The sequence below is a fragment of the Nematolebias whitei genome, chromosome 4, assembly GCF_014905685.2.
Source record: "Nematolebias whitei isolate Nwh7 chromosome 4, NemWhi1, whole genome shotgun sequence".
In the NCBI taxonomy this organism is placed as follows: Eukaryota; Metazoa; Chordata; class Actinopteri; order Cyprinodontiformes; family Rivulidae; genus Nematolebias; species Nematolebias whitei.
Window position 1 is genome coordinate 44,582,835 of NC_056501.1, and position 11,833 is coordinate 44,594,667.

An 11,833-nucleotide genomic window follows, 5' to 3' on the forward strand; every position below is an offset into this window, starting at 1 on the left:
GTCAATGTCCTCCGGTGAGATCCATAAACATTCTCGAGGTATGTCGAGAAATGGCCAAGGATAACCTCTATAAGAATCCAGAGTCCTGAAATGATGACACAAAGTTTATTCAGCGGGGTTTCGTCTGGTTATCAGTTGGAAATTCCTTAGGGAGGGGGTGGTGAGCGTCAGATCACATTTTCTCCAGGCGACTTTAGATAAGATGGCCTTCAAGGACAACCAAGGCAACCAAAATTTATATAAACACACAGTTGTTTTGGGGACAGGCAGAACTTAATGACATCAACCTCAAGTCTGTATCGGTCCACTCGGTTTCGAAATGTCCAAATTAACATGGCCAACACCGATGGAAACGCGTCTGAGTAAAAATCCCCAAGATCTGATACATTCAGCCCAAAGCATTTGAGTCTGGGTACTCCAGACATGAACCAAGCCATCATAAAGGCAAGCAGCGTGATCGGGTCCAAATTTGCTGCTGACGACTTCCTTGATTGTAGATAAAATCAGCACCAGCTGAATCCAAAAAGCAGGAACCAGTTATCAAAAATCCAATTAAATATGTGTCCTTAAAATCCACAGATGGCAGCAGAGATGGACACATCATCAAGTTTCCCAGTCGATGAGATATCCAGCTGCGTAAGTGCCAACAGGGTAAATTGGCTCGCCCAAAGCCTGTCTTCTCTTCGAAGAAATGTTGTAAATTGAAATGAGGGACCAACTGGTCAAAACAAGTCCATAATTATGGTTTGGAAGAAATGCAAGAGAGTCTCACAGCAATTTCACAGACAGACAGAGCAGCAAAGCGGAGAGGGAGGGGGAGAAGCATCCGATCTCGTGGGGAGCAAGTGGTGAAGTTTGCCTTTATATATGGGGTGGCCATCTTGGATTTTGATGTATCAACCCAATTTTTATTAGTGAACTTTCTTACATGTAGCTGCAGCCACACACCAAAGTGGAAGTCGACAGTTACTTATTTTTCAAGTTATCGTGCTCAAAACACAAATGGACATTTACTGCGGCAGCCATCTTGGATTTTAATGTGGCATTCCAAGTTTTGAAAGGAACATTTCTTTAGTCACCACAGAGCAAAATGGAAGATGGTACCAGTCTAATTTTTCAAGTTATAATACAACATGCACTGTCGACAGATGAAGACCATTTTTTTCCTTTTCCCTCTTTGCTCTGTAACAGGAGACAATAAGATTGTTTAAGACTGTCCCCATGAAAATGCAAAGTTAGTCTTTCAAGATTTTTCTATCGTTGGACTTATTTTTTTTGGAAAAATGCAGTTTAGCTCCTAAAATTCACATCCTGTATGACACACACTGTTACCATGTAGACAGGTACGCTGCCTTAATTCTGCATCTAATCAGTTAAATGGACCAGCGCAGGAGCTCCTCTGAGGTTCTAAGAAAGGACATTAACTTGGCTTTGCAGTTGACCAGGATTTTCAGGTAACAAATAGAGACACCGGCCCAGCTTAGTGCTCAGGAAATTTCTGTCATTGGATCCTAGTTAGTAAGCTCATTAAGAGCAAATGAATCCAATATGGCTGCACTGATTGCTCCTCTTAGGGTAGAGTTCCAGTATCACTGCCCTAATTGAAGAAAAAACTCAATTGCTGAAAGCTAAGCTTTTCTCCCCATCCTTCTTTCAGCCACCATGTTAAATCCAAAGAACTTTCGTTTCCTGACAGCCTATCAAATTCTGTTCAGGTACCCACTGTAAGTACGCCTGTCAAATTGGATTTTGATCATCACTTTAGGACCTTGGGTTAAATGCGCCAATGGATCCAGGACTCTAACGATTTGCTTGTCACAGAAAACCGCAGCCCACTCCTTGTTTCTCCTCATCTCCTCTGTTGTCCAATATGAAAACAGATAGCGGAGGTTGTGCCTCAATAAACCACACAGGGCCACAAACCCATATCAGACCACAGGACTCATTTTGCTTGGCGTCCTGTAGGTCAGTCTGCTTCCCACATGCCTCGTCTCTCTGCTTGATGCTGCTGCTTTGTAGCAATGCTGCTAAACATTTCTGTGAGCACTTGCAGCCGCAGCTAATTGCTCTGGAGTTCTCACAACGTGCCAATTCCCTTAATTATTAACAAGTGTTGTTGTAAGTTATGGATTATTTGTTCTTCACCATCAAACCGGGCCCTTCAGCTGACTGTTAAAGCTGGCAAAGGTGAGAAAATGAAGAATACAATTAAATTAAAAAAGAGACAAACATAAAAAGTGAGGTTAAAACATTAAAAGAAAATAGATTTAAGAAAAAAATTGCAATCACAAAGATAATGCAAGCTGCCAAAGATAAACTCCTGATAGAGACAACAAACTCTCACATTTTTTTCATTTAAATGTTCATTTGATTTAGATATTTAGACATGGAGGAGGAATTAACAGGAAGGATGGCTCTTTCTTTACAGCCAGCTTTTCACGTCAACAAATTGTAGATTCTGGGTGTGAATGAGACGAACTGAATGGGTCAATAGTAACTGGAGACAGCGTGAGCCATGCAAAGCACTTATCATTAAATCAGTACAAAGCATTGAATATGGATCTGTGTCATTTAATTCACCAGAGGAGGGATGCGTGCTGAGATGCTAATTAAATACAGTTCATGCTGGGTTTAAATGTGTCAGAGTCCATGAAGGGATTTTATTTGGCTGGTAATTTATATATTTATATTTTCCATTTTTCCTCATAATTACTGTAAGTGAGTAAGTAGTGAAATGTTGAGTGATTTAAGATTGTATTACTTTAAATGTTATTGTCTTTGTTGTCTCCTGTCTGAAAGAGATGAGGGGGAATAGTAAATACCCGCCATCCCCCCATCCGTGCATGTTGTGAGCATGATAACTGAAAAAAAAACAAGTGAGGTTCCAACTTTTATTCTGGTGTTTGACTACATCTAGGTGTAAGAAAAGTTCCTTTCCAAAACTGTGTTGCCAGGTTAAAATGTAAGATGGCTGCTGCCATAAATGTACATTCTTGTAAACCTTGTGAGCTGGATATGCTAAAAAATCAGCAAAGTGTCAGATTCCATTGTGGTTTGTTACTGGATCTAGGCGTGCGAAAGTTCATAAAAAAAAAAAAAAAGAGTTGATCTTTACATCAAGCAAAGTTCCATTAAACAAAAGTTGCAGATGGGAGTTTTTGGTCCATTGCTCCCCCCCCCCCCCCCTTCCCCCCCCCCCCCCCCCCCCCACACACACACACAACCTCTGTGAGTTCTGAGCTGCCATCTTTAAAAAACCACAATTGATCTGTGTGACAAACGCACCTGTTTGAAAATTACAGGCAAAATTATATTTATTTTAAAGGTGCCCGAAGCATTAAAAAACATGCATACAAGCAAAATCTGTACACAACAGATGGAATAAAAACAGCCAAATGCATTTTTTATTTAACTCATCTCTAATCAGCATCTTATCAAGAGGTGTAGTTGTGAACAGACATCATGCATTTAACATTAAAGAGGCACACTTCTGATAAATATTATGAGAAAATCAGATATAAAAGCTAGGTTAGTTATGTTTTGGTCATTGTTTGATTCTTTACAAGCAAAAATAGTCAATTGCCAACCAAACTACAGTAGATAATGAGTTTCAGACTTGAGCAGGGAAATACTAATTACCATTATCACAATGTTTAATGGAGTAACTGTAAATTATTTTCACAAATACTAAATGAAAACAAATTGCATACTAAATTTTAACCAATATTTATACACATGATTGCACATAGTTTGAAATATTTTGTAACATCCATAGAGCATCGTCTGATAAAGAATAAAAAGGCGTGTGTCAAATTTATACGTGTTTCATAAATTATCTATCTGACATCTATGTCATAAAAGGTGGGAGCCAGAAATGAATGTCATTATAGAGGATGGAATGTGTTTAAAAACATGTGAACACGGCAATATAACCACTAACAGTCGATTATGGAAGGAGTTTAATTGGAACCTAAAAATGACACATCATAAAAATACAAGCGCAATAAAAGAAGTCTGTGCTGGAAGAATTGTAAGCAGATTGAGGAGTACATAAAAAAAAATGGTTTGTACAAAACTAGGATGGTGCGGTGGCACCAGCGGACCACTTTTTTCAGTAACTAGTAATCTAACGCGTTGCCATTTCAAAATCCAGTAATCAGATTAAAGTTAGTTATCCAAATTACTCTGCGTTTTACTATTTTTGTCATTTCCTTTAGTACTGTAATTTAATTTTATTTCCTATATGTGTCTTGGGGAGTGACGAAAAAAAAAAAGTCTTGGGGAGTGACGCCATGTCTATGCGACAGTTCAGTCACATTATCATCACCTGTGATACCTGACACCACGCCACGACAGAAACATAAACAATGGAGCGAGAGGGAAGATATGCATTTTGTAGCTGGAAATACAGGAACTATTTGGAGTTTCTGTCAGCTAAAGATGACCGTATCAAGGTTCGTTGTACCCTCTGTGCTGGCGAGTAAGTGCTGTCTAGCTTCAAATCCACCACATCAAATCTGAAGAAACAGCTGGAGTTGCAGCACGGAACAGTCAAACTGATGGAGCAAGCCCCGCCAGTGGTTCAAAGCAGAGAGCTGGGACAGGAGGTCCCCCACCACCAAACAACAAAAAACTTAACTTTGCCTTTGGTGCAAAACCAGTAGTAGTAGTTGGGGCAGAGTTAAACAAGTTGGTCAGATGGTGGTAGAAGAAATGCTGCCCTTCAACATGAATGACTCGCCTTCGTTTCATGACATAATAAACCGAATCCTCACTACTGTAAATGCCGAGCTGCCTCACAGAGGAGCTTTTTCTGCGTATCTGGAGTAACTTAAGTTACTTTTTTCAAGGATTAATCAGTAACTTAACTAAGTTACTTTCTCAATTTAACTATGCCATCTTTTTGGCACATAATGCTAGAGCTGAGAGGCGGCAGCTCCTCCAGAATATTTTGAATAAAGTAGATGCCATTTCCTGCATTCTGTTGTATTTTAACAGGTTGTTCAACATTTACATTTGCCTACATAAGTAAACATGTGATTCAATAACTATTTTAAAGTGCATGACACAACAACAAGTAGTCTGACCAACAGCTCTCCTTGTGTGAATAGAGCACACTCCGCTTCTCTCAAGCATCCTAGCCTGTTGAAAGCTGCTGGAACTAATATAGCGCTAAGCTAGAGTGCAAAACAGAGGTGTCTCCCCTTTCTCCCCCAATGAGTGCCATGCCAACACAAGTGACAGAGGAGAAACACTGCATGTGGTGTGGAGTTGTTGTTGGAAACCAGGAAAACCCAGAGTGGACTTTTAGTGGTTTGAGTATTCTCCTGTTAATCAAGTAGAATGGATTAATTCATGAAGAAATATAAACAGTGCTGGGTGAACTAATATTTCATGGTAAATGTGTGTGTGTGTGTGGGGGTGGGGGGTGGGGGGGGGTGCATCCCCTTACTATATAATTGTTGTTGCACCTATGGTCCAGTGTGTACCCCACCTTTTGCACACGGACTGCTGGATATGGGCACCAGTGACCCCCATTCAAATCAGTTCAATTCAGTTTATTTATATAGCGCCAAATCACAACAAAGTTGTCTCAGGGCACTTTACAGAAACATTCACATACATAAAAGCCAATTAGTAAAGTTCTCTATCTAAGGAATCCAGCAGACAAGATGAATCTTGGCTTCGTTGCAGTCTCCCATCCTGAGCAAGCACAGTGGCAACAGTGGAAAGGAAAAACTCCCTTTTAAAAGGAAGAAACCTCCAGCAGAACCAGGCTCAGGACAAGCGACCATCTGCTTTGACCGGCTGGTTGAGAGGACAGGAAGGAGAGACAGACGAACACAGAATGGTATGTCCAGGTGTATCTGAAAGACAAAAAAACACATGTTAAGGATATAAAAAATAATTACAAATACAAAACAGGTTGAGCAGAGTAAGTAAAGACAGTAGTAGAGTGAAAATTGTGGTCAGTTTGTCCTCCAGCAGTCTAAGCCTATAGCAGCATAACTAAGGGACAGCTCAGGAAACCCAAGTCGACCCTAACTATAGGATTTATCAAAAAGGAAAGTCTTAAGCCTAGTTTTAAAACTGGATAATGTGTCAGCCTCACGGACAGAGATTGGAAGTTGGTTCTACAAGAAAGGAGCCTGATAACTAAAAGATCTGCTTCCCATTCTGTTTTTGTAAATTCTAGGAACCACAAGTAAACCTGCAGCCTGAGAACAAAGTGCTGTGTTAGGAAAATATGGAAAAATCCATCCATCCATCCATTATCTTTACCCGCTTATTCCATTTTGGGTCACGGGGGTCGCTGGTGCCCATGTCCAGCGATCACTGTGCGAGGGGCGGGGTACACCCTGGACAGGTCACAAGTCCATATAAGGGCCACATCGAGACAAACGAGACAAACAACCATTCACTCTCTCACTTACACCTAGGGACAATTTAGAGTTACCAATCAGCCTAACATGCATGTTTTTGGTCTGTGGGAGGAAACCGGAGTACCCAGAGAAAACCCACGCATGCACGGAGAGAACATGCAAACTCCACCCAGAAGGCACCTGGACCAGGGTTTGAACCAGGGACCTTTTCGCTGAGAGGCAGCAGCTCTACCAGTTGCGCCACCATGCTGCCCAATATGGAACAATAAGATCTGTTATATAAGATGGAGCCAGGTTGTTGAGAGCTTTGTAGGTTAGAAGTAAGATTTTGAATTCAATTCTGGATTTGACAGGGAGCCAATGGAGAGAAACTAAAACTGAAGAAATATGATCTCTCCTACTAACTCCAGTTAAGACTCTGGCAGCAGCATTTTGGATCAACTGAAGACGTTTTAAAGAAATATTTGGACACCCAGATAATAAACCATTGCAATAGTCCAGTCTAGACTTGACAAATGCATGGACCAGTTTTTCTGCATCATTTTTAGATAAGATGTTTCTAATTTTAGCGATATTATGCAGATGGAAGAAGGCAGTTCTACTAACATTTTTAATGTGGGGGATAAAAGACAAGTCCTGATCAAAAATAACACCAATATTTTTAACATTAGAGCTGGAGGACAGATTAATGCCATCTAAGGAGGGAGACAGACTGAAAAATTCATTTCTAAGGTGCTCAGGTCCAAAAACTAAAACCTCAGTCTTGTCTATGTTCAACAGGAGAAAATTAAGGGTCATCCAGGTTTTTATGTCTTTAAGACATGCTTGTCCCCATGACCCGAAAGGAAGAATCGAGTAAAAGATAATGGATGGATGGATGCACAAAACCAAACGTGCTAACCACCATACCACTGTGCTGCCTGCAATTGTACACCTTTGTCTAATAAAGCGTACACTGTCTAAATACAGACTGGAGGGTGAGAGGTCTTTGGACCACTGTCCACAAATACACAAATACAGAGTGAATATTTTACAAATTCAGAGTATTCCAGAAACAACCTAGATGTATAGTACTCAGTTTCTCATTTTTCTGTCTGTTACTTTTGTCTAGAACCTCATTAGCACTGGGGTATTTTATCTTATTACATCAGCTGGTTATAGGTGGGAATCAAAGAGGAATCTGTACCACGGCATTTCCTTTCATCTTTGTCCCTTTCGTATCACCGTTCCCCTTCTGTCTACTTCTCAGAAGAAAAAAAAAAAGTTTTTTTTTCTTTGACAGACAAAAGGATTCCAGAGATTTGTTTTTTTATGAAATGGCATCACTCAAAGAAACTAGGAGTTTTGGGCACAAAATGTGTGTCTATTTGTGTTTAGGAAAGGGAAGGGGGTGGGGGGATACAAGGAGGAAGAAAGAAAAATGAACCGCATTCACTATTTCTACAGATGAACGCTTCTCACCTGTTCTCACAAGCTTTGCCTTCCTGGGGGAGATGTGTACGTATTCCACGTATCATGAACATTATTTGAAACCCCCCAGTGGTCAACTCCACTGCCTGTAAATGTTACTGTTAATGGATGAGAACTGGATTGAGTCTGACAGCTTGTACGCTCTGTTCATTAGGCTGAAACAGTTGGCTTCCCATGGAGAGTTATGTTTACAGTCAGCTGCAACAAGCACACACACTGTGATTATTACCATGGAGACCTGCACCGCGGACAAACAGCCACAAAAGCACAGAGCACATAATACCTCTGAAAATTATAATAAACTGGAAATAAGGCTGGAATATTCCCAAAGCTATTGAACGTTACACTATGGTGAGTCAGATTTGAAGAGGGGGGATGCTGATGTATGGAAGGAGGGGGGTAAATGAGTTGAGAGTCAGTGTCTGTGAACAACTCAGCTGCTGGATGGTTGGATGGTCATTCAACCTGAAAACTGAGCTGTGTGTTTGCTTCAGTGAAGATCAGTGCACTTTTAGAATACTACTCCCACCTGCTGGACGCATAAAGAACATGAAAAATAAATAAATAAAAACATTGACGTCTGTGTGTGTGTGTGTCCTTGTTTATGCTACTTTGTGAGGCCCATTTTTCCAACTTATACTACATTGTGGGGATCAACTGCTCCTTATGGGGCCCAAAGCCCGGGCCCCATAAGAAGAAGTCCCGTTGGTGGGTTAGGGGCTAGGTTTAGGACTAAGGTGTGAATTGAGGATGTGTTAGGTTTAGGGTTAGGTATGTACTGGTAATGGTTAGGTTATGGATAAAGGTCATGGTTAGACTATAGAAATGAATGAAAAATGAATGGAAGTCAATGCAAAGGCCACATAAAGATAGCAAAACAAACCTGTGTGTGTGTGTGTTTTTGTTAATTTGTAAGTCCTTTTTTTTCAACACATGTGAGGACCACTGCTCCTTATGGAGCACAAAGCCCGGGCCCCATAAGAAGTGCCGGTGGGTTAGGTTTAGGACTAAGGTGTAGATTGAGGATGGGTTAGGTATTCATTCAACCTTTATTTATATGGGTTAATCCCATGGAGCCTCTGGGACTCATTTACAAGAGATACCTGAATATATAGTATCTAGAAGATATCTACTGGTAATGGTTAGGTTTAGGGTAAGGGTCAGGTTTAGGTTATAGAAATGAATTAAAAATGAATGGAAGTTAATGCAAAGTCCCTGTCAAGATAGAAAGACAAGTGTGTGTGTGTGTGTGTGTGTGTGTGTGTGTGTGTGTGTGTGGGGGGGGGTCAAAAACTGAGAAAATAAGAATCAATCCTTCTCTTGGTTCGTGTAATTTAAACAAAATTCTCATTTTTATTTCTCGTTTAGTTTAGATCTGTTTAATTAAAGATTGTTGACATGCTGCATAGCTCAGATAAAAATATATAAATACCCAAATTGATTTAATGACTGAATAAATCTAAAGGATATGCTGACTATTTTAATGAATAAATATTAACAAAAGAAATGCTGCTGAAAATCCCTGGTTCTTGTGTGTCTGTTAGATAGACCTGCTCATCAAACTGTACAAAAAGACAATACACGTCTTTGTAAAACATATCTTTGGAAGTCTTTTGGATAAAAGATGAAACGTTTCAACAAAAGAATCCAAAGGACCTGACTTAACTTTGTTAGATTTTTCTATGTGGATTATTGAGCATGCATCAGAAGACAACACAGATGGTTTAAAGTAAATGCAATACTGATCCTGTAATATGTCTAATATTAATATAAAAAGTTTAGATAATGTTACCATCCATCCATCCATCCATTATCTTTACCCGTTTGTTCCATTTTGGGTCACGGGGGTCGCTGGTGCCCATGTCCAGCAATCACTGTGCGAGGGGCGGGGTACACCCTGGATGGGTCGCAAGTACATCACAGGGCCACATAGAGACAAACGAGACAAACAACCATTCACTCTCTCACTCACACCTAGGGACAATTTAGAGTTACCAATCAGCCTAACATGCATGTTTTTGGTCTGTGGGAGGAAACCGGAGTACCCGGAGAAAACCCACGCATGCACGGAGAGAACATGCAAACTCCACCCAGAAAGGCCCCTGGACCGGGGTTTGAACCAAGGACCTGCTCGCTGAGAGGCAGCAGCTCTACCAGTTGCGCCACCGTGCTGCTAGATAATGTTACCTTTGATCTTCAAGTATTATGCTCTTTTATAGTTTGGTTTCAGTACTGGTGAAGGCATAACCAATGTGCTGATCCAATCTAAGGCCCTCTTCACACTGGATGCCGCTCTATGTTCTCCCCAACCACCATGACCTCCATAACATATTAAATCATGGCTGGATCTCAGAAAACTCTGTAAACCTCTCATAGTAAGAAGAGATTATGCTGCTACACTCAAAGTTCTCATCCAAAAATTATTTTAGCAGTTTTAGGTATTCTCTCACTTGGCTGTGACTGTTAAATACAAGTTGGTTCAAAATTGCAAGGAAATTGGCAAATTTCCATTGCAGTCCTTCTGAGTTTCCAATCTTCGAGACTAAGTGATCTGTAAGCTGTTTGGCTGCATGTTGAATGGCACCTTATTTTTTAATAAATTGCAGTTTATTTTTCATTTTCACAACTTCCAAAACTGAATTACAGGTTGTGCACTGTTGGAGAAATATGTATACACATGAGAAGCAGTCACAGAAAGAAGCCATGAACCACTCTCTTTTTACTCGCTCAGTTCAGCAGGGTTTATTGTTCAGTGGGTGTCCTTGAAGCCAACAATAATCTCACATGGTACTGTTGGGCTTCACAGCACAAGCATCTCTCCAGTTCAAGATGAGAGTGTTTTGAGAGACAATTTAGTTGTTTGTTGTTCTTGTTGGGGAAGAATGGTAAATGGACTGTACTTATAGTACCTTTCTATCTAATCAAGATACTCAAAGTTCTTTACAACACAATCTGTGCCCTCATTTACCTCCAACAAACACATTCATAGATTACTGAACTACATCTCTACAAAATAATCTGAATCTGTAGAAACTCATCATTTCACACCAATGGGACACACATCAGAGGCAGTGAGGGGTTCAGTGTCTTGTCTTGGGACAATTCAGCATGTGACTGCTGGTGGAATCGAACCACCAACTAGAGCTGTCATTTCTAACCTGAAACCTGGCCCGTACCGACCCAGATTAGGGCTGGGCCAGGTCAGTATAATGTGATTAATGAGCGGGCCGGGCCAGTCTCGGGCTTTTAATTAGGTCAGGATCAGCCGCAATCCAATTATATGATAACATGGCCTGCCAAACAACCATACATAATTTGGGAAATAAGAGAACAATGAAACCTTCTCTCCACTTTGGTAGCTGCTATTTCTTCTTTGATTGACCCCCACTGGGGAATGAAGAGGGGGAACTGCTAATGCCCTCGTTCCATCCATCCACCTGTGTGCATAGTGTGAGCCTAACTTGAAAAATAAGTGAAGTGCCAACTTCCAGTTTGGTGTGTGGCTGCATCTAAGCATAAAAATAACGTGTTTTTAGACCTTACTATATTATGTTTTTTTACCTCATGTTAGCCGACTGAGGAAGGGGCAGAGTCAGGCGTACAAATGGTAAGTGTCTTTATTTACAGGTGGGCATTTACGGGGCTGGAATGGAAGAAAGGGACAATGTGAGTATTTTGAACATTGGCACGTTGCTTGAATAATGAATGTTAGTTTGAAGATAATCTTTTTTATTGCAAGAGTTTGTTTTGTATATAGAACCAGAGAGGAGGGGGAGAATGAGGTCACGATGGTGAAGGTGGTCCAGAGAAGGTGACTGACGATGGAGAGAGGATCAGGTTGGAGGTTCTCAGTAGTTTTCTGATCCAGATTGATGTTTGGTGATTGTAGGAACAAGATGATACCTGGGCAAAGATACTTGGGCGAAGTCACAAATGTAGATGAACAGATGCTCAGATATATTCATCATTTAACACGGATT